The sequence below is a fragment of the Zootoca vivipara genome, chromosome 13, assembly GCF_965207765.1.
Source record: "Zootoca vivipara chromosome 13, rZooViv2.hap1.1, whole genome shotgun sequence".
Lineage (NCBI taxonomy): Eukaryota > Metazoa > Chordata > Lepidosauria > Squamata > Lacertidae > Zootoca > Zootoca vivipara.
The window spans coordinates 26,558,113-26,582,259 of NC_142596.1; the positions used below are offsets into that span (position 1 = coordinate 26,558,113).

A 24,147-nucleotide genomic window follows, 5' to 3' on the forward strand; every position below is an offset into this window, starting at 1 on the left:
ACAACAGCAATGTTTTTCTCAGCCTCGTGTTTTTTTTGTTTTTGTTTTTGGAAAAATGGGCGGGAGGAGAGCCAGGACAACTTCATTAAAGTTGCACTTTGCATGTGGAAGGTCCCTGACTCCATCCCTGGCATTTCCAAGTGGGGACAAGGAATGTCCCTTGCCTGGAACCCGGGAGAGCTAGAGCTGCTGCCAGTCAGTGTTGGAACACAGAAAGGAGATGTAGACCAGGCACCCCCAAACTTCGGCCCTCCAGATGTTTTGGACTACAATTCCCATCTTCCCCAACCACTGGTCCTGTTAGCTAGGGATTGTGGGAATTGTAGGCCAAAACATCTGGAGGGCTGCAGTTTGGGGATGCCTGATGTAGACCAAAACCTCTGGAGAGCACCAGGTCAAGGAAGGCTAGCCTATGCAGTAGCAAGGCTGACCCAATGAAAAGTTTAATTATAGCTGATGCCCGCCCACTAGGTAATCCCACCATCCCTTTTGGGAACCACTGGTGTAGAGAGTAGGGACAGGGAACCTTTTCCCAGCTGTTTCTGGCAAACCAGAGCAGTGTATGGGAATGCCATTTACCTTCCCGCCAGAGCGGTACCTATTTATCTACTTGCACTTTGACATGCTTTCGAACTGCTAGGTGGGCAGGAGCTGGGACCGAACAATGGGAGCTCACCCCATTGCAGGGATTTGAACCGCCAACATTCCGATCGGCAAGCCCAAGGCTCAGTGGTTTAGACCACAGCGCCACCCGCGTCCCTGCAGCTGTAGTAGCATACATAAATTATTATTTTCTTTATTTCTGGGGGTTTTTTTATAACAAAAGTTACCTTCAACATTTTTCCCCAACTCATTATAAATCATTTTCCAGAAAGCTTTTGCTATCTTACATGAGCATCAAAACGTCCTCATGAAAGTCTCTCTTCTTTTTACAGTCCTGGAGATGAGCTTAGGGAACCCAGGAAGTGGGGCCCAAAAAAGTTTGTGAACCACTGATCCAGTCCAACGCTCTAACCACGACATTGCACTGGCTTAAAAGGGCGATGCTGTATGAGGCATGGTAAGAGTCTGGCAGTCGTCCTTGCAGTTTAAAATAAAATATGAGGCCGAGGGTTTGTGCATCCACTTCCATCCTCACCGATTACATGGTGTGACCAGGTAACGCTTGCAAGACGTCTGGAAGGTAACTTTACCTACCAGGTCACGGGGATGGCTGCAATTCCAAGGCATAAGGTAAGCCTGCCTTTAATTACCTTGGAGAAAGCATTTTGATCCACGCATCATTAAATATTAATTCTGTGTAACTAGACCAGGGGTCAGCAAACTTTTTCAGCAGGGGGCCAGTCCACTGTCCCTCAGACCTTGTGGGGGGCCGGATTATATTTTGGAAAAAAATATATGAACGAAATCCTATGCCCCACAAATAACCCAGAGATGCATTTTAAATAAAAGGGCACATTCTACTCATGTAAAAACATGCTGATTCCTGGACCGTCCGCGGGCCGCATTTAGAAGGCAATTGGGCCGCATCAGGCCCCCGGGCCTTAGTTTGGGGACCCCTGAACTAGACGGTTTCGGTGGATGCAAAGCCATATGAAATTTAGTTGGCACGCAGCCGTACCACCCAACACATCTAATAAATTCTTTGCAGGGCCTTGTGGCTTGGAACCAATCTTCTCTCTCTCTCCCTCCCCCCTGCTTCCAACCTTCTTTCTCGATCTTATTTAATTTTGATAAATTCGTGTCTCCCCCCCCCACTCTGTGCCTCCTTCACCTTTATGTCTGAACAAGCAGGGCACATATGGGATTTTTTAGTCAAGGGGAAATGACGGAATCTGGGCTAGGCCTGGGAAAAATAAACAACCAAATTGTTCAGCGAGGAATAGAGGCAAGAGGAAAATGTGATTCTCTCTCATTCTCTCGTTTTCACAAGCGTTGCCAGCTAACTACTTTGGCAGCCAGAGCCATGGATAATAATAATCAAACCTCTTTTTAAAGTCAAGGCAGAGCTGAGGTAAATATTTGCATAATATTTTATTACAATCTGAATTTGTTCCTTGATTGAGAACATTTCCTACGGACGGGCCCACTGGAAAATCAAATTGATATGTAATTGAAGTAGCTGGGATTTGTATTTGTTTTTTAAGAAGGGATTCTAGCTGGGCTGCCTGCAGAATACTGGCCGAGCCTCTGCGAGCATCAGGACAGATTTCAAATTGCACTGCTCTTGGAATGATAGGCAAAGAGGTGGGGGAAAGCCCAGGTAGCTCAGCAGATGAAAATCTCATTTTATGCTGTTGTGGGTTCGAGGGCTCAGCCTGGAGGATGCCCCAAGCCCCCTTCCAATTCTAGGGGTCCTGTACCCAGTGAGGGCTAGAATTTAACTGAAGATTCTATTGTTTAAACTAGTCAGTTTCTTTGTAAGACAGTGATCTGAGCTGGCCACATAAGTGTCCTCATCAGCACCCCAAAAGAATTAGCTAGGCTGTGAGAGCTGCAACTGAGTGATGGTGCCCTTCAGACTAAAGGGTGGGCCTTTCCTCCACCCCCCTCACCTAGCTGCTAGGTAAAAGAAGAGCAAGAATCAGAGTAGATGTGAGTGAGTTGAAAACGGCTTGGAAGCTAGCGTTGTAGAGACATGCTTGCTTTGTGTTGGATCGTAATGGAGAAGCAAGTTCTGCTGGGGGGTTAGTGCTATATGAGCCCCTCCAGTTTACTCTCAGGTTGTATATAACTGAGCCTAGGGCTTGCCGATCAGAAGGTCGGCGGTTCGAATCCCTGTGACGGGGTGAGCTCCTGTTGCTCGGTCCCAGCTCCTGCCAACCTAGCAGTTCGAAAGCACGTCAAAGTGCAAGTAGATAAATAGGTACCGCTACTGCAACTTCACTTTTACACCATCCACATTCAAGACTTTATTCTGGAAGAGAGGAGGGAAAAGAAGTGAATTAATCCGTGTATGACGTGAGCCACCATTGACATCAGGTTTGGGCCAGCCAAATAACCTACGAAGCTGGATTACAAATACTTCTGATGCCCAGTGGAAGCTAGTCACCTAGGGTGAAGAGGACACTGTCCCACCAATTTCAGTCTGTCTACAGCCAACAGGGACGCGGGTGGCGCTGTGGTTAAACCACAGAGCCTAGGGCTTGGCGATCAGAAGGTCGGTGGTTCGAATCCCCGTGACAGGGTGAGCTCCCGTTGTTCGGTCCCTGCTCCTGCCAACCTAGCAGTTCGAAAGCACGGGAAGGTAAACGGCGTTTCCGTGTGCTGCTCTGGTTTGCCAGAAGCAGCTTTGTCATGCTGGCCACATGACCTGGAAGCTGTACACCGGCTCCCTTGGCCAATAATGTGAGATGAGCGCGCAACCCCAGAGTCGGTCACAACTGGACCTAATGGTCAGGGGTCCCTTTACCTTTACCTTTAAAATCATATACTGTATCCCAAAGACACCACAGTTTCCTCATTCCAAGGAAACCGAACCGGGGTAAGTGCCTGGAACACCTGGGCTCTCTCGCCACTCAGAGAGTGGGGTGGCATGTACCAATATAAGAAGGTCCCAGCGTGGACCCCGATGGTATCACCAGGTAGGACTGGGGAGGACCTGCTGGAGAGCTACTGCCCAGTCAGTGTGGACAGTACTGACCAATGGTCTGGCTCGGTATGCAGCAGCTTGTTCCTGTGAGGAAAGACTGTGATAACCCACTGGTTTTTCTTCTCTGTAGGAAATTATGTTCATGTAGGCTTGCCATACATCAGGAAAATTCCTGACGTGACCTGGTTTTCAGGTGTAAAAATGGCGTTGGGAATTTTGCCGAATCGGCAAAATGTCAGGGAAAACCTGGATGTATGGCAACGTGATGGAAAAAGCAGCAGAAACAGCTCAAAAAAGCTTTAAATCACTATTTTGGGGTTAGGTTTCCCAAAGAAAGCCCAACAATTTTCGGGGCTTCTTAAAAAAAATAATGTTTGAGAGTTTTACTTTTTGAAATATGGCAACCCTAGTTCATGGCAAAGCAAGCCTGTCTCTTTTTGAAAAATTCTGCACAGGCAGAGACCCTGGGAGATGAAAGCTAAGTGGAATATCTCCATGTGACCTTGATCCTAAGGCAATGAAGACTTCTTCTTCTTCTTCTTCTTCTTCTTCTTCTTCTTCTTCTTCTTCTTCTTCTTCTTCTTCTTCTTCTTCTTCTTCTTCTTCTTCTTCTTCTTCTTCTTCGCATTTCTATGCCACCTTTCGTTCTTCCCTGCCTCATTTAATCCCCACAGCAACCCTGCCAGGTAGGTTAGGCTGAGAGGCAGTGACTGGCCCAAGGGTCACCCAGTGAGCTTCAGGGCCAAGCGGGGATTTGAACCCTGGTCTCTGAGGTCCCCGTTCGACCACTACGCCACACTGGCTCTCATCAATTCTGCCAGGAGGCTGCAGCAAGAATGATGGGCAGATTTCGGAGAGCTGGTCCACGGAGTCTAGGCAGAATTCAGTCTTGGCAGATTAACTGTTGGGCGTGGGCTCTAGGCGTTATATGTAGGGCTGCCTTTGAAGATGGTTCTGAAACTGCAGAGGACCAAGGTGTTGTGATACCACCTCTAATGGTCTGCCTCTCACCCATTTCATACTAACTAATCTAACCACCACACCACCCACTGGCTCTCCTATGGCCTCTGGTTGGGTTTCTAGTGTGTGTTAATGAGCCTGCCTCTCTCACATCTCCTGGTTGGCAGTGAGAGGCTCCTGCGAGCTCCATCAAAAATAATTTGCTTTTCAGGGGGGTGGGAAGTGCTTGGGAAGCATTATATTTTTACTGGTGTGTGTGTGTGTGTGTGTGTGTCTGTCCCCGTCCCTTGGAAGTGAGCACACACATCCACCTGAAGCAAAGCAGCTTCCTTTTGAATTTGCTTACGTGCAAATTGAGGCGTCCTTAATGAGGCAGCCAAGGCTGGCGGATAAAGCACAAAGCCAATTAGCTGTCTTGGAAAAAAAGAAAAAGAAAAAACCCCGATGTGTTCATTATCATGAAAATAAAGCTAAACTTTTAGAAGATAATTGCATCTCCCTTAAAAAAAAATATTCTTGATCTATGACAGTCTCATAAATATGCATTCTTATATAAATACTCTTCCCGAAGGCAGGAATATGTGCCCCAGAAATATTCGAACCATTTCAGACAGTGACAAAACCAAACCAAAAGGAATTCTTCCTTTCCTATACCTCCCTCCCAATATGACAAAATCATCGGCAACACAATCGTGTCCTTGAGTACCAAGCATGGGGAAGGGCTGCAGCTCGGTGGGAGAGCATCTGCTTGGCATGCAGAAGGTCCCAGGTTCAATCCCTGATGCCATGCAGTCAGTGCAGGCAATACTGAGCTAGATAGGCCTGACTCAGGAGGACTCAGCAGCTTCCTATATATGCCCATTTTAGACTTCATACAGCACCCTCCAGCCTCTGCAGGAGAACCTGTGTGGTGGGCCTGGGAGACCTGGGTTCAAATTCCCCATGCAGCCATGAAGCCCACCCTGGGCTTCATGCTATCTCTAGCCTAGTCAGTAGAGTAGGAGACTTTTAATCCCAGGTGTCATGAGTTCGGACCCTCAAGGCCCCTTACAGCTCTACCATTCTAGTCTGTGCCTAACTTACCTCACAAAGTTGTTGTGCAGATAAATGAGTGAAGTGTGTACACGCTGCCTTGAGCTCCTTGGAGAAAAGGTGGGTAATAATAATAATAATAATAATAATAATAATAATATTTATATCTGGCTGGGTTTCCCTAGCCACTCTGGGTGGCTTCCAACAAAGATTTAAAATACATTAAAATGTCACACATTAAAAACTTCCCTGAAAAGGGCTGCCTTCAGATGTCTTCTAAATGTCAGGTAGTTATTTATCTCTTTGACATCTGATGGGAGGGCGGGTGCCACTACCGAGAAGGCCCTCTGCCTGGTTCCCTGTAGCTTTGCTTCTTGCAGTGAGTGAGGGAGAAGGCCCTCAGTGCTGGACCTCAGTGTCCGGGCAGAACAATAGGGGTGGAGACGCTCCTTCAGGTTTACTGGACCGAGGCCGTTTAGGGCTTTAAAGGTCAACACCAGGCATCCCCAAACTTTGGCCCTCCAGATGTTTTGGACTGCAATTCCCATCTTCCCCGACCACTGGTGCTGTTAGTTAGGGATCATGGGAGTTGTAGGCCAAAACATCTGGAGGGCCAAAGTTTGGGGGTGCCTGGTCAACACCAACACTTTGAATTGTGCTCGGAAACGTACTGGGAGCCAATGTAGGTCTTTCAGGACCGGTGTTATATGGTCTTGGCGGCCGCCCCCAGTCCCCAGTCTAGCTGCCGCATTCTGGATTAGTTGTAGTTTCCAGGTCACCTTCAATAAAATCTTGCGCTTTCTATAGAGTTCCATGGGCTGGCTGTTGTCTCACCCTGAGCCGAATTGGGCTGCCTGTTTTCTCGACTCCCTCACGACGCTGTGCTGCATCAGGAAGGTCTTGAAAAAAGAGAGGCAGTGTGTCTAGGGCGCTGGAGACCAGGGTTCAAATCTTCCCACTGGGCCATGAAGCTCTCTGGGTGAGCTTGGGCCTCTCAGCCTGACTTCACAGGGTGGTTGTGGGGATTAAATGAGGAGAGGTGAACTGTGGATGCCACCTTGAGCTCCTTGGAGGAGAAGGTGGGATATAAATGCTAAAAATGACGATGACGATGATGTCAATAGAAGGGGGCTGATGGGAAATGAAGTCCAAAACATCTGTAAGATGCCAGGTGGGCAAACGTTTTCCTAGAGAGTAGATGTTAAGATGTCTGGCTTGGTAGCCCATAATAAGACCCCCCCCCTCCCAGCTTGTTTCCATATATTTCCCAGCCTCAATCTCATCTTTTAGCTGTGGGTGTCAACACCGACACAGATGCTAAATCAGAAGTGCTTAAATAGGCTTTCCAAGCGAGGGGCGGAAAGCCATCCTGCAGTTCTCTTTCCTCTTAAGGTGTTAAGTGCTGAATTCTCCGACTCCTTTGCAGAACCCAAACACTTAAAAGATTAATCCGGGAGAAGATCTGGGCATGAGCAATCGACAGCTTCTGTTGTGAGCAGCCCACCAAGAAAAAAATAATAACTTAGCTTTCCCCTGGGGCTTTGGGCATGATGTGTGAGAGAATTGGCCTGTCAGACACAGAGTGGGAGTGGGATGAATATACCAACAGCAGGAAGAACCCTAGATGGATATTGGGATGGCTGCTTAGGAAATGCTAGGAGATGGGCATTCGCTTGCTGAAAACAGTGGCATAGGGCAGGATGGGATGGGAAGGGAAGAAGGAAATCATGGACTCATAAAATGGTAGGGTTGGAAGAGATCACCGGGGGGGTGTCATCTAGCCTGACCCCTGCAATGCAGGATGTCCCTTGTCTTAGACCTCATTGAAGAACATCATTTTCACCCCCTCACTGTTGGCTTGCTTGCTGGCACTCTCCTCCCAAGTATTGTAAGGGGTGAAGTAGATCAGTGGTCCTCAACCTTGGGCCTCCAGATGTTTTTGGCCTACAACTCCCATGATCCCTAGCTAGCAGGACCAGTGGTCAGGGATGATGGGAATTGTAGTCTCAAAACATCTGGAGGCCCAAGGTTGAGGAACACTGAAGTAGATGACCCTTTGAGCCCCTTCAAGCTCTACAATTCTATGATGCTAAGTAGTGACGAGGAGTCGCAACATGTGCACGTCTGCTGACAGGCGGGGCCTTCTTTGCTCAGGCCCCCTGCCACTTGGAAAGCATATGCCAACATTATCTCAGAAGCAAAGGTAAGAATACGCTGCAAGGTGCTCAAAACACAGTTGATCAACAGCCGTATGTATGAACTGAGCAACTGTTTCTTGCAAGGATCTCAGGCTGTGCACACACCATAAGTCCATACACCCAAGGATCCTGGGAACTGTAGTTTACCCCTTGCAGAGCTACAATTCCCAGCACCCTTAAACTACAGTTTCCAGGATTCTCTGCAGAGCAATGGGAGTCTTTATTCCCCGCCTCTTTGGTGTTCAGGGTGCTGCCTCTCTCTTCACAGACATAATTGGGTTTGGCAGCTAAATATAATAGCCAAGCACCTGTTCCCCGCAGCTGTCATGAAAGCCACTGCTAATGGCACCAAAGAGAGGCCTGAGGGATTGGTTGCAAATACTCTTTGGGCAGCAGGTGCCGGGAGCGAAGGCCGGCCTGCTTGAGCACTCTGAAATACAAGCAGCTAATGGGTAACCCAGGATGAGGGAGCTTGGAAGACCTAATGGAGGGGATTAGCAAGGACCCGGGCTGGGAAAGGCCACAGTCAGGCCTTCTTCTGAGGCTGTGACGGCCATTTTGGAAAGTGATCAAAGGCCGGTCTCTCTCTGACAAGGGTCTGTCATCAGGAAATCACTGTCAACAGCCAGCCAGCTGGGTGTTAGGGACTGTTCTGTATGGGTTACGGATGGGAAGAGCTACTCAGAGCTCCTCTCTCTCTCTCCCTCTCTCATGCACACACACAAACACACACACATCTCTTGTCTCATCAAGCAGATTTATAGCAAAATTCCTTGAGTTTATGCATTTGAGAAGAGAATGAACCTTTAGCTGACCAGACAAAGCTCTAGCAGTGGTGTTGCAACGGGGGGATGACAACACGCCGTGGGGGCGGTGCGCTCCCGGTGCCACGTCTCCGGGGGTGACAAAGTAGCGCCCCACCACGGTGGCGTGAGCAGCCATCACGCCGCTGCAGCCGCATGCGGAGGATCCTCCATTCGCAGCTGAAGCCGCAAGCAGAGGATCCTGGCACCGTCCGTACGGCGCTGGAGCAGCGCTGCCGGCAAACTGCTACGTAGCGCACATGTGCGGCGTCGCTACGTACGGCGCCGTGCATGCGTGCTACGTAGCGGCGTCCCACCCCGCCCCCGGGTGCACATCATGTTTGCTGCTCCGGGTGCTCAAGCAGCTTCCTCCGCCACTGAGTTCTAGCACTCTCCCGCCCTGGTCCTGCTACCACGGTAGAGACTACCTCCGTATTATTATTGGACACTTGGGAAATAGTACATATCAAGCCCTATGCCTGGTCCTTCCCCATCATAATAACATAAGCATAGCCTGCTGGATCAGGCCAATGGCCCACCTAGTTCAGCATCCTGTTCCCACCGAGATGCCTGTGGGAAATGAGCAATGGTGGAAGCAGAGGATAGCATAGCCAATAGCCCTCTCCTCCATGAATTTGTCTCATCCTCTTTTGAAGCCATCCAGATTGGTGGCAGCACTGCCTCCTGGGGCAGCGAGTTCCATAGTTCAACTTTGCACTGTGTAAAGAAGAATTAAAAAAAAAATCTGTATTGAATTTTTCAAAGGTCATCTTCGAGAGATGCCCACAAATCCTGGTGTTATGAGAGATGAAAACTTTTCTCCATCTGCTTTCCCCATGCCATGCGTAATTTTGAAAACTTCTATTATGTTGTCTCCTTCTTACCTTTTCTCTATACAGTGGTACCTCTGGTTGCAAACGGGATCCGTTCTGGAGCCCTGTTTGCAACATGAGCGGTACGCAACCCGTGTCTGTGCTTCTGCGCATGCACGGGTTGTGATTTGGTGCTTCTGCGCATGCGCATGGCGTCATTCGATGCTTCTGTGCATGCGCGAACCACTGAACCCGGAAGTAACCCGTTCCGTTACTTCCGGGTTCAGCAAGTTCGTAACCCGTGTTGTACGCAACCTGCAGCATTCTTATTCAGAGGTATGACTGTACTGAAAAGACCCAATTGCTGAAACCTCTAGGCACAGGGCAGTTATTCCACCCCCTTGATCATGACTGGAAGAGCCAATTTTGCCTGGCTCACTGGCTGTTCAGGGCTCCACCACAACATGAAGGATGTGCCACAGGGGCAGTGTGGGGAGGCGTCCCAAGGGCTGTTTAGAATAATATAGTTGTAGAGTTAGAAGGGACCCCAAGGGTCAACGAGTCCACACACCCACCCCTGCCAGCCTCTCCCTTCATCCCATCTTCCCTGCCCTGAAAAAACAACTTGGTAGAGGAGTTGGGATAAGTCAGTTTTGATTTCTCTCTGTTTTCTGTTTCTCCTATTTCCAGACTTAGGCTCTACACACCAGCTTGTGATTTATTTATTTTTTAAAATAAGTTCTCATGGAAGTTATTCATCATTTTAGCACCAATTTCTCCTGATTTGTATGCAATTTTGTTTACTGCGTGCATTTTTGCAAAAACAATTTCTCCTGGTATAGTGCATGTTGATATTTTCACTAATGCGTATATGCATTTTATTCCTACGCATTGTTTGGCCGAAGAACTGCCTTGCAAAATTCAAAGAATTGTGAATTTTGAAGGAAGGCGTTTTGATTTGCATAATTAGGCAGATTAGATCACCTCTCATTTAAACGCAAACTTCGTGGAACTTTTGTCCCACCCATCCTCACAACTCCTTCCTTGGCCACCTCAAAAGTAAGGTAAGCATGAGGTACCCTGCCAATGAGAATTTCATTGAAATGTTCTTTCCCTTTTGATCGTTTTGGAAGGCAGTTTCTTTTCTCATTAGTTGACGGAGAACAGTTTAAAAAATCACAAGAGGGATTTTTCAGAATGTGGTGCTTCTAAAGACAATTTAAAAAGCAATATGTTAAAATGCAAATATTTATGTATTGGCAACTCCTGGAAGATTAACATGAAACTCCGAGGTAATCTTGCAGGTATTTCTGTAACATCGCCCTCTTTTGCGTGAATACTCCCAGTCCCTGCTGCATCCTGCATTTATCTCTGTGCCTTTGAAAAGGAGATGGGTGGCTGGGAAACTGAGCTCGGAGGACACAGGGTGAACTCTGTTGCTCCGATATAAAGTGCCCTGTAATTCTATATGTGGACAGGATGTTGGCTTAACATCGTATTGGCAAGATGGGCCTTCTGTGGGGGCCGTGGCTTTTAACATGCTGCTGACAGAGAGCAAACAGGCTGCCCTCTTGATCCAGGGGGGCTTGGGTTTCTCCCCCATCCATCACTCCCATAATAGCACCGAGGACAAAAAGGGTTCAAAGACACCCAATCCCCAAATCTTGGGATAAACTGCAGGCACAGGGGGATGAATTCCAAGATTTAAATGTTCCTTAAAAATGAGTGAAGGTGATCTCAATCTGGAATTATAATGAATTCTGGTGACATTTAAGGGCCGGGGAATGAGTATTTACATCGTAGTTCCCTGAGGGTCTTCATCAGTTACCACAGCCTTAAAAAGATTCATAGGATATATTATCTGTAGCTTATAAGAATCACTGCCTGAATTTGTTTGTTTTTCTGTTCTTGGCATCTGTGAATTTCCCATTGGAAAAAAAAGGAATATTGTGCAGATAAACAAACAAACCAAAGAGTGATGGAGGAGTGGGGGAGAGAGTCTTTGCCAGCCATATCAGCAAAATTCAAAGGCTCCTTTCCACAGTAGCTGTAGTCAAGAGGTAATGTGCCCAAAGCTGGACACAATGTGCTTAAAATGTCATTATCCCTCTTAACAGGAGTAACGGTGTTCTGTTGAGTAAACCATCTGTTTGCTTTGGAGTCAATACAATGGCTGGCCGGCGGGTTTGATGAATGGTTCAACGTACATATAAGTCACTTATTAATCCACTGTGACAATGCAGACCGCGCTTTTCCCATGTTCATTGTCTAGGGGGCATCATGCTACCACACACACACACACACACACACACACACACACACACACACCTACCTCCCATGGCATGTTTCATAAACAGATCCCTCGGATTACGATCAGATAATTTCGGTGTGAATGCTATTTGGACAATGGGACCATGTGATGATATTGTATGCTCTCATCCATCTCGACTGGCTGCCTGCAGCGGCACCTGAACCTGACTGGCTTGTGCCTCCTAAGTAGGAGGAACTTCAAGGCAGCGTGGGAGGGGTTGGTTAAGGAAGATCTCGCCCCCCCCCAAACCACTCTGGAGTGGCTGCTGGCACATGAGACCACACGGCACAATACATTTGTCAGTCTTTAAGATCCGAGAACCGTAGTTGAGTTGGAAGGAACCCCAAAGCTCATCCAGTCCAATCTCCTCTACAATGCAATGAATTGCAGCTAAAGAATCCTCGACAGATGACCATCCGACATTTGTTTAAAATCCTCCAATGCCATCATCGCATTCTTGGTTCTTCAAACATTATCTTGACCTGTTGTAATCTGTCCTTGTTTTAGCACCAAAACAAGAGCAATCTACCTGTGTTCTCATGAACCAGACCTTTGGATTTAGTAACTTAAGCATTTAAAATTTACTTAACAGTGTGTGGTCTGTTCATTACGAGAGGGGTAAAGGGAGGGAGACAAGAGCTTTAAAGCAGACTAAGTGGGATATGCAAACCTATTTTCCACTCTGAAAGTGATTTTTCACTCTGCTGGAGGCTCTCTCCTAGAGAGTGTGCAGAGCCCTGCCTTTTGAATCTAGGCACTCACATTTTCATATGTTAATTACACACATGTGGGTCAGATCTATTTTCCACCTCCAGGGACCCCGCACCACTTTCCTAACAACACTTCTGCAAGCTATTGAGTTTGTGTAATGCTGCTGCTGCTGCTGCTGCTGCTAGGGTTGCCAGACTCAATAGAGGACAGGACTTCTGTGCCTTTAATTGCCCTGCTCTCTTTTGAGTCTGGAAACTCAGACCCTTTGGGGTCTGCTGGTTTCTCTTTAAGGTTTCCAGACTCAAAAGAGAGCAGGGCAATTAAAGGCACAGAAGTCCTGTCCCCTATTGAGTCTGGCAACCCTAGCTGCTGCTGCTGCTGCTGCTGCTGCTCAGGGGCGTAGCCAGGATCAAAACTAGGGGGGGGCAAGCCATGGTCGTTCAGGGGCGGGGCCAAGGCACGAGAGGGGAGGGGCCACGAAGTGGGAATGTGGGCGGGGCTACAGGCCAGCGGGCCTGATGACATCGTGGCAGTGGCGGAGGCAGCGGCCACCTTGTGCTTCTGGGGCTGGCAGCGTTGGCGGCTACCCTGCTTGGCTGGAGAGGACGGGAGGGTCGGGCAGGCGAGAGGGGGTGGCAGGGCAGGCGAGGGCGAAGCAAGGCATGGCCGCAGCCACGACGGCTCCGAGGTGTTGCTGCATATCAGCATAATATTTCAACCATGGTTCAAGCCCCACCTTAGGAAAAAATTCCTGCATTGCAGGGGGTTGGACTAGATGACCCTTGTGGTCCCTTCCGACTACAATTCTATGATTCTATTGATATATTACCATAGCATATGCATCATTCTGCTTTCTTGAATTGTCCTACTCCTAGGCATAGCAGCCAAATCCTAGAGGCCTAGGTCCCCCCCCCCAAATTACTGGTAAATACCATATTTGAAAGAGTCATCCCCCCATGTTGATGGGCTTTCTATGTGGGGCTTATCTTATTTTATTAAGGATGGAAGAGGGAGGGAAGGAAGGAAGTAAGAAATAGAGAGAGGGATAACTCATATTTGTGGGTGCCTCTGGGTGACGCTGTGATGCTGGAACTCTGCATGTACAGGAGCCTTGTAAGCAGCTTTCTCTCTGCTTGATTTACAGCAGGCACGTCCAACAGGTAGATTGTGATCTACCAGTAGATCACTGGATGTCTGTGGTAGATCACTGGTAGGTCACTGGCACCCCTAAAAAAAGCTCACCCAAAATTTTCCTCCTCCCTAAAAAAAGTTGAACTATGACCTGAAGCCCTAAACAAAAATGGGCCTCCCTCCCTCCTAAAAGAAGCTCAACAAGTTTGACCTAAACCCCAAAAAACAGGGCTTTCCTTCCTTAAAAAAACTCAACAGCTTTGACCTGAACCCCCCCAAAAGGGGGTAGATCACCCCCAGTTTTAAACTCTGTGAGTAGATCAGAGTCTCTTGGGAGGTGGCCCCCCCTGATTTACAGTATACAGATGCAGGAGGAGGGGCAGACTGGAACACCACTGCTTTTTATAAACATCACTGTGTCTGTCAAAGCTACAGCCCCCCCTTTCTTATTCACTTCCTTTTAGCCTTGCAGAGCCACCTTAGTCAAATTGAATCCTCTGAGTCTGCACCCTCATTAAATCGCCAATAGAACTCTTAATGCTCCTGAATGCTCATTAACAACTCCCACTTAAGAACAATAGGGTGAAATGGTCAGCTATCGAATCTTGCCTGGGGATATATGCTCCATTGTCTTAACTGCTTAACCACTGGTAGCCACTTTGCTTTATTTATTTGATGTGTTTTTGTTACAGCTGTGTGTCCCCCCCCAGCAAGTGGAGACTTAGCTGCTCTTGCTAAAGCAAAGCCCTTTCCACTTCAGTTTTTGGAGGGGAAAAGTGCTGGTTATGGTCTGTAAAATACATTAATTTTTTGCTTCTAGGGGGGGCAGCTGCCCCCTCCTGCCCCCCCTTGCCTATGCCCATGCTGCTGCTGCTGCTGCTGCTGTTGTTTTTTAAAGGGTGGGATTTGGCTGAAATTGGAAATTAGTTTGGTAGATTTCAATAAGGGACCACCTACCTTCCTTCCCTCCTCATTTCAGTAACTCTTTGAGAGGTGAAGAGCACATAATTAAACTATGGAACTCACTGCCACAGGAGGCAGTGATGGTTACCAACTTAGATGGCTTTAAAAGACAAATTCATGGAAGAGAGGTCTATTGATGACTACGAACCACAATGGCAATGCTCAGCCTCTACAGTAGGAGGCAGCAATGCTTCTGAATCCCAGTTGCTGGAAACTACAGGAGGGGAGAAGGTTCTTGTGCACAGAACCTGCTTGCAGGCTTCCCACAGGTCACGCCCCCCCCCCCACTGGACTAGATGGGCCATTGGCCTGATCCAGCAGGCTGTTTTTGTACTAGCCGGAAAAAAGGACACCTATTCACTATCTCAAAGATTATCCATTTAAATGTTAACCTCTTGACTAATCTTCCTCATTCTCACTGGAGACCTTTTTTGCTATCTGCATTGCAATGTTTATCCCCTGCAATTTCTGAAAGGATAAGATGACCATCAAGCTTTTCCTAGTTAAAGGCAACCCTGACATTTCAGGTAATCTAGGCTCTGGCCTCAAGCTGCTCTTTGCCCGCTCTCCTCTCTTCTTCCCTCACAATGATTAACTTTGCTATCCGCACAACAAGGCCTGGCTAATCTCTGCACTGCAAATACGATTGTTAGCAAAAGCAATCTATAATGAGTGCAAAATGCAACCCTTCCATTTACAATGCAGCCTATCTATAAGCTCAGGATGAAGACCAAGAATGTTCGATGCTTTAAGAGGACTTCTGGGAATGGAGATGGCAGGGATTGAACCTGCAACCTTCTGCATGCAGGGCAGATACCGGTAGATGCTCTACCCCTGAGCAATTCTCTTCCCAGAAAATGGTACAGCCCCTGGCAATTTTTCTGCATGAGTGAGCTAATCCTAATGTCTGTAGTGCATCCCCTGCTCACTGTCACCACTGGTGTGCTGCATCCCCTGCTGGACTCGCTTCCCTTGGGTTGAGACCACTGGCGCAGGTCTGCAGGGTCTGCTCAAATTTGGGTGGGTGGCATTTGGAAAGTAGCTTTGCTTTAGGACATAAGAAGAACCTGCTGGGTCAGGCCAGACCAGCCTCCTGTTCTCACAGTGGCCAGCCGGAAGACCTGACAGTTAAGTCCAACCACGAACGACTCTGGGGTATCGGCGATCATCTTGCTTTATTGGTCAAGGGAGCCGACGTTTGTCCAAGACAGTTTTTCCGGGTCATGTGGCCAGCATGACTAAGCCGCTTCTGGCGAAACAAGAGCAGTGCACGGAAACACCGTTTACCTTCCCACTGGAGGGGTACCTATTTATCTACTTGCACTTTGACGTGATTTCAAACTGCTAGCTTGGCAGGAGCAGGGACCAAACAACGGGAGCTCACCACATCGCGGGGATTCGAACCGCCGACCTTCCGATCGGCAAGCCCACAGCTCAGTGGCAGGGCAGTCTCGAGCAGGTTGGGCGCCCTGGCACTGAGGGGCGGAGATCGCTCCGGCGCCCCCGCCCTCGCAGCGCGCAGCATGGCTTCGATGCACAGAGCCCCGCCTACCGGCCTGGCGCCCTAGCGCCCCGTGCCACCGGGACTCTACCTAGAGCCGGCCCTGCTCAGTGGTTTACACCACAGTGCCACCCTCCTCTCCAGAATTTATTAGCAACCTCCAAAATTGTTCAAGGTGACAACAGGCCTTTCATGTGTTGCTTTCACCAAAATGCCATATTAGAGATAAACCCCTGCCCTCTCGAAGGAAGAGGTCCCAAGTTCTAGCACTGCCCCCTTTCCAGGAGCATTCCTTATTCCCTTACAACAGGGGTGGCCAACTCCCAAGAGACTGTGATCTACTTTCAGAATTAAAATCTGGTGGTGATCTACCCCCATTTTTGGGGGTTCGGCTCAAAGTTGTTGAGCTTTTTTTAGGGAGAAGGAAAGGTGGGTGAGCAGATTTGGTAACCTTTTGGGGGGGAGCACTGCCCAAATACTTTTCTTACGGGGGACAACAGAAACTTTTAGAGATTTCTTGGGAGAGAATTGCATAAAAGCACTCACAAAAATGTACGCCGCACAAACCATTCTGTGCAATGCACTAACACAGTCACACACATACTGGTAAGCTCAGTATCGGAAAGAGGGAAGGAGCTCTCCCTGCAATTGCTCACGGTTATTAAGCTTTTTTGTGGAGGAGAGACAAGAGTTCTTGAGGTTTTTTTTAAGGGGGAGAGCTCTTTATTTTCTTTTATGCTGGCGATCACAAAGGAACCAACAATCTACCCGTGATCTACCAGAAACTTCCTGGGGATCTACCGGTAGATCCCAATCTACCTGTTGGCCGTGCCTGCCTTACAACTTAGCCTCATTCAGCCCTCTCTTGGCATGGTGAAGAGCTTGGCTTGGCCTTGGAAGAGGCCCAAAGGCAAGTAAGAGCTGACATGATAGACGCTGATAACCAATTTTGATAACAAACATTGGACAAATTCATGGATGAGAGGGCTATCAATGGCAACTAGCCAGGATGGCATACCCGCCAACATTTCTCCGATGAAAATAAGGACACCTGGTGGTTATGCTCTTCCCCCGCAATTTGAGGCAGTAATGCCTCGTTGCTGGAAAGTACAGGGAGCAAGAGGGCCTTTGTGGTCAGGTCCTGCCTGTGGGTTTCCCAGGGGCACCTGGTTGGGCAATGTGAGAACATGATGTTGGACTAGATGGGCCACTGGCCTGATCCAGCAGGCTCTTCTCATGTGGTTTACACTGGGATGACTCAGGGAGGTGGGCAGCCTCTCAGGAAGCCTCAGTTGATTTTTATTGCTTCATGGATTTAAGGATTTAGAGGAAGATAAATTCCAAGGAGCCCTCCACTGCCAGCTCACCCGGATAACATTTGCATGCTCTGGGTGTTTGCTGCCTTGCTGATCCCTCTCAAATTCCGCTCCCTGATCAAACTCCCCCCCCCTCCACCTTGCGAAGGATCAGTGGCTACATCAAAGGTTACGTGAAGGTTGTCCACATTCCTTCCGAGCTGTTTGCACAGCCCTCCAGTTTGCTCTGCTAACACCCCAGGCAGCTCTCCTTGCAATCGCTCTGTTTGCCCAGCATTAGGCCCCTGTTTGCCCAAACACCTCAGAGAATCCAAGGGGGGGCGGGGCAGCGGGCTTTCTAAACATTGGGTCCCATCTGTCAATCAATAACACCAATCAGTTTCCTGATACAAACAGCAAACTCTGCCAAAGTCAATATTTGCCCAACTTTTACTAACTCTTTGTGTGTCATTGGGTTTGGCTTTTTTTTTTAAAAAAAAAAAAAGTGTAAAATGCATCTGAGCGGACGTTTTGTACACAGAATTGTCCTCACTTAATGGTTAACTCTGGGCAAACAGAATGTATGATTTCAGTTAACGGAAGGGGCAAAAAAAAAAGAAGGGGGAAAAAACAACCGGCATTTTTATTGCCACCTTTTAAAGAGGAGAAGAAAGGACTGGGGGAGGCGATTTGCATAAATACAGGAGTTGTTATCTGTTACCATAGGCAGTTATTAAAAAGAGCGAGATACTGGCTCCATTGAGTCAGCCATGTACACACCCAGCCCCACAAGCTCACCTTTGACTGGTGTGTGTTTCAGGTGATGTTTATGTAGGCTACAGACCCATAAACCCACTGATGTCATTATTGTGGAATGGGAACAGCCTGACACTATAAGACCCATGTACACAGCCTGCAAGGGACAAAGTGCTCCATGGTCTGTCTTGGGAGTCCAGGGGTGCCAACTTGGAAAAAAAATTGGGGGGGGGGGAGTTCCAGATAAGCCTTGCCCTACCCAATCAATCACAAGACGATTAATTGGAGGTTTTAAGCTGAGGCTCGGTGGCCACCTTTCAAGAATTCTTGAGCTGTGATTCCTGCATTGCAGGGGGTTGGACTAGATGACTCCTGGGGTTCCCTTTCAACTCCACGGTTCTATGATTCTGTGACTTGTTTACAGGCTGTGCTTGAGTCTTTGGCTTTCTTCCTCCTTGCCCCCTTTTAAGTTCTTAACATTTCTTCCGTGCCTTTTCAATATCCCTCCTGGAGCTCGGCTTGCGTCAAAGCGATTAGATCTCACAGCCCCCCTAAGGATGACAATACTGCTTGTCTTGTAAAGGTATTTCTTTATTATATCATTTTTTAAATTTTTGCTGGAGGTTTGTTCAGAGAGAGAGAGAGAGAGCGCTTCTAGCAGCTCAGTTCATGTTTAATTCATTATGTTTTGCCAAGAAAAGGAAAACCCAGGAAGAACTGGGCCAGATAATGATCTGCCAAGAGGTGTGTGTGTGTGTGTGTGTGTGTGTGTGTGTGTGTGTGTGTGTTAATATACCACATTTTGGTAATCAAATAAATCTCCTTTTGAGATAAATGTCAGAAGTATTTTAAAAGCTTTTCTTCACAGGGAAGGAGCCTTTCGCTCAAAGGGGCATCAAATAGTCATTTTCACAAGGAAAATATCCCTTAATTGGGTCTGACAAGTATGGAGAGAGGAAAGAAGAGATACCTGAACAGCAGCCTTCCCCAAGCTGGTGCTCGCCAGATGTTTTGGGCTGTGGTTTCCATCAGTCCCAGCCAGCTGTTTTCTTCCCCCCTTGTCTAAATGCCAGAACTTGAACTGCCCTGTGATCACCCTCTTAAATTTTGTAGGGAAGGTAAAGTCAACAGGAGGCAAACAGGTTGAATCATAGAACTGGGGCTTCCTGTTTCCGGCGGTGAGAAATGGCTGACTCCCATACGATCAGACTTCAGCCCGTGCCAGTAATTCAGGGCTGATATGGGAGTAATTAGCCCTGGCAGACTCCCCAGGGTGGGGTAGGACTGTCTCATAAACCCACAGATTGTCGAAGATTGTCAGCTTGCATCAAGGTGCAAGCGGCAGGACACTGGGTCCCAGAGCACAACACGGCTGGCACTCTCCGAAGCCACTCTCATAGCCGGAAATATCTGTTTGATAAAATAATTAGATTTGGAGAATAAACAGACATAGTCTGGACCAGGGGTCCCCAAACTAAGGCCCAGGGGCCAGATGCGCCCCAATCACCTTCCAAATCCGGCCCGCGGACGGTCTGGGAATCAGCATGTTTTTACATGAGTAGAATGTGTTCTTTTATTTAAAATGCATCTCTGGGTTATTTGTGGGGCATAGGAATTCATTCATATTTTTTTTTCAAAATATAGTCCGGCCCCCCACAAGGTCTGAGGGACAGTGGACCGGCCCCCTGCTGAAAAAGTTTGCTGACCCCTGGTCTGGACCGAAGAAGACTGAGAAAAAACCTGCAGAATTGCACAGTCCCTGGTGTTTGAGCTCGGACTTCAAAGAGATTCTCATCATGGTGTTTGGATTACGGAGGCGATCGGTACGTTCTTTTTTTCTTCTCAAGACCTACAATTGTTTTTCTATGCCAAACCTCATTAAGAAACCTATTTTTTTTTTGAAAAGTACAGATGGACTCCTGTTTATAATTGAGTATTCAATTGCACAGCTTTACTTAGACTTGAAAGACTTGATAAAGATAAGAGAAGAAGCAAGATGGCACTTGTTAATATGATGCAGCACAGAAAAATGAGAGTTCCTCCCTTTTTCGAGGGAAGTGGGAGATGCTTGCTGGCTGACTTTGTAGTGACTTGAGACAAGAATTTGGGATAACATATAGTGCATCTGTTTGCAGAATTTCTTCATTATGAGTGAGAGAGAAGGCTAAATGGATGTCTAGCAGCCCTCCTTCAATCGGCAGAAGGGGTGATTGTGTGGTCTCCGAAAGTTGATCAATCGGCAAATGACATATCTGTGGAATACAGTTCATTAAATTGCAGTACAGTGGAACCTCGGTTTATGAACACCTCGGTTTATGAATTTTCGGTTTATGAACGCCGCGGACCCATCTGGAACGGATTAATTCACTTTCCATTACTTTTAATGGGAAAGTTCGCTTCAGTTTATGAACGCTTCAGTTTATGAACAGACTTTTGGAACCAATTACACCCATGTTTCAGTTTATGAACACTTCAGTTTAAGTACTTCGCGGACCTGTCTGGAACGGATTAATCCACTTTCCATTACTTTCAATGGGAAAGTTCACTTCAGTTTATGAACGCTTCAGTTTATGAACAGACTTCCGGAACCAATTGTGTTCATAAACCGAGGTACCACTGTATTGTGGACAGTATGCTTAACATCAAACGATAGGCTTGGACAACAGCCCGGATTGGAATAACTTAACAACATGGGAGTTGCTGCATCATTAAACTCTAAACGTTAGACTTGAACAACAGCCTGGATTGGAAGTTTGGAATGAAGTAAGGAAAAGCTGTGCTGGCAAATAGACATTTGGAAAAATACATATTTACAAATAAAGCTGTATTCGATGGATGAAAGGATATATGATTTCTGACATGATTGAGAATCGCATAGCCAGGGATGGAGAACTTTAAAGCGTTAAGATCGGAAAGTGGAAAATATGAGAACAACAAAAAGCAGGAACAAAGATATTGGAGATATAATTCAAGAGGTCCAGACTATGGGGAGCCCGGAAAAATTAATACACTAATTAATAATTTGGAATGTAATTTGGTTTTTTATTTATTTTAGTTTATTGTTTTTAATTGGATTATGATTATGATTATGATTGTGGATATGTTATTTGGCTGTTTTTATTGGAAAATTAATAAAAATGATTTTAAAAAAGAATCATAGAACTACAGAGTTGGAAGGTACACCAGGGGTTGTTTAGTCTAACACCCTGCAATGCAGGGATTTTAACTAAAGCATCCATCCGTGACAGAACAGCCATCCAACCTCCATCTTAAAAACCTCCAATGAAAGAGAGTCTACCACCTTCTGAGGGAGTCAAACAGCTCTTACCATCAGGGCCGACGCCTTCATTTAGGCAAACTAGGCCATGGCCTAGGGCGCTGAAATGGAGGGGGCGCTGTCGAGCCTGCCTGCCGCCCACCGCCTGCCTGCGCCTCCACGCGCGTCGATGGAGCCTGGCAGGCGGCTGCTCGGCTCTGCCCCTGAAATGGAGGGGGCGCTGGCGAGCCTGCCCGCTGGCCTCCCGCGCTGCCGCCCGTGCCGGGAGCAACGAGCGAGTGGTGGCGGCAGCGCCCGTAGCTGAAGCCTTCAGCCATGGGCGCTGTTGCTGCCGCCACCGCCGCTCGCTCACTGCCGCGGACGCTGAAGAACTCAGTGTCCCCTCCATAGGCGGGAGGCGCGCGAGCCAAAATGAGAGCTCAGCGCCCTCCCGCCTATGGAGGGGACGCTGTGCGCTCCTCAGCAGCTGCAACGAGGGAGCGGTGGCGGTGGCAGCGGCAGCGCCCATAGCTGAAGGCTTCAGCTATGGACGCTGTTGCTGCCACGGCCGCTGCTCGCTCGCAGCCGCGGCCGCTGAAGAGCTCACAGCGTCCCCTCCATAGGTGGGAGGCGCGCGAGCCAAAATGAGAGCTCAGCGCCCTCCCGCCTATGGAGGGGACACAGCGGTGTCATGACGTGTGCGTCATGACGCACGACGCACGCGTCATGACGCATGTGCCGGGGGGAGGCGCCAGAAGGTGATTTCGCCTAGGGTGCAAAAAGCCCTAGCACCGGCGCTGCTTACCGTCATAAAGTTATTTAGTCCACTGTTTCCTAAACATAGGTCTCCAGCTGTTTTTGGACTAAAACTCCCATCATCCCTAGCTAGCAGGACCAGTGGTCAGGGATGATGGGAACTGTAGTCCAAAAACAGCTCTATTATATTACATTTATGTCCAACCTTCTCCCCAAAGAGCCCAAGGTGGCATACATAACTTGCCCTCCTCCTCATTTTATCCTTACAATAGCCATGTGCGGCAAGTTAGGCCAGGCATCCCCAAACGTCGGCCCTCCAGATGTTTTGGACTACAATTCCCATCATCCCTGACCACTGGTCCTGTTAGCTAGGGATCATGGGAGTTGTAGGCCAAAACATCTGGAGGGCCGCAGTTTGGGGATGCCTGGGTTAGGCTAAGAGACAGCAACTGGCCCAAGCTCACACAATGAGCTTCACAGCTCATTCAGTGGTCCCAGGCTGGGGGTTATAACCATTTTAGAACACAATGGGCAGTATCCAGCTAGTGTATCCCATCATCTCAAGGATTTTCGCTTGTGCAATGGAACTCCCCCTTCTCCTCCCCTTGCATGTGCCTCTGTGGCCTTCCCCAGATCTGCTCTGGAGGTTTGGGGGGAACCCCTAGAATAAATTTAGTCCGTGCATAGGAGGAGGAGGAGGAAGAATGGGGAAAGAATATTTGCAAATTCTTGTGTTGATGAGACATGATAGTTGGGTGCCACCCAATATTAAAATCCTATTAGAATGGGACTCAGTGCTGCTGCTGTGACCAGAAATTGGCCAGGAGGGGACCAGCAGGCGCTCACACCTCACTGGTAAACTGTGAGGATTCTCTTGGTTCCCCCCCCCAAAAAGCCAATACCTAAATTCAAATAGAAGATGGCGCTAGATGAAAAATGATGGCTTTTTGCCCTCCCCACCCCCAACATCATGTTCCTTCTTTATTGGCAGCAAAGATTGTTGTACTTCTGATACCATCAGAATGGCTCACGTAGAGGGAGTGGGGGTGGGGATATGCAGTGGTAGGAAGAAGAATATTTGTGCAGGGAACACCCCACCCACCCACCAACTTAGAGTGGTGGGCCATTATTTATTCCAGCCTTGCCCTCTCCAAAGGCTGGCAAGCACATTTATTTATTAGAATCGTAGAGTTGAGAGGCGCCCCAAGGGTCATTTAGTCCAGCCCCCTGCAATGCAGGAAACCCGGCTATCAGTTTACTCAAACTATTATTAGCAATGCCCCTCATTTCCCCTGAAGCCAGGAAATGTTGCCACTGCTGGCGATGCAAAGAAATAAGGAAGCCCAGAGGCTCCCAAAATCTTACTAGGTTTTATGGCAAGCCAAATGTATTGCTTATTTATTCAGAAGTGAACCCTGTTTAAATCAGCGTGGCTTTCGGCCATGAAATATTGAAATGCACAAACATCATTGACAGGCCAGTGCCGTCAAATGAATCCAAATATGTAGAGTAATGCAGTGATTGCTACTTTGCCACTAAATAACCTACGAATATATGGTCTCTAATCTACAGTGCTTGGGAAGGGAGATTCTCTTCTTTCCATTCAGGGTGCCTCGGCTTTGCGCGCAGAACGTCCCAGATTTGGTTCCTGGCATCTCCAGGGAAAGTGGCTGGGAAAAGCTTCCACTGGATATCCTGGAAAGCCACTCCCAGCTGGTGTCAACATTGTTGGTTGACATCCATCTGTCTCGGGAGACAGTGGAGGAACGAGCCTTTGGAACTGTATATATTTTGTTAAGAATTACATAACATACCCTCCAACATTTATCTGATGAAAATAGAGTTGTTGTTATTGATGATGATGATATTATTTATACCCCCCAGGTGACTGGATTGGCCCAGCCACTATGGGTGGCTTCCAACATGTATAAAAACATAATAAAACATTAAACGTTTTTTAAAAAACCTTCCCTATATAGGGCTGCCTTCAGATGGCTCCGGAGTCAGATAACTCCATAACCCTCCAACATTTCTCCAATGAAAATAGGACGCGCCAAGGGAATGCGGGAC

General features: G+C 47.9%; 1 long non-coding RNA gene across 3 annotated transcripts; it reads left to right on the forward strand.

The window, feature by feature from the left end:
* Positions 1 to 943: 943 nt before the first annotated feature.
* LOC148683664 (uncharacterized) lies at positions 944 to 21,219 on the forward strand. Of its 3 annotated transcripts, none has more exons than XR_015946790.1 (2): positions 944 to 1,233; positions 19,710 to 21,219. It is a non-coding gene; the product is annotated as an uncharacterized LOC148683664 (long non-coding RNA). The 3 variants fall into 3 exon arrangements; XR_015946789.1 differs by lacking the exon at positions 944 to 1,233 and adding an exon at positions 1,758 to 2,014; XR_015946791.1 differs by lacking the exon at positions 944 to 1,233 and adding an exon at positions 17,312 to 18,648.
* Positions 21,220 to 24,147: the final 2,928 nt, after the last annotated feature.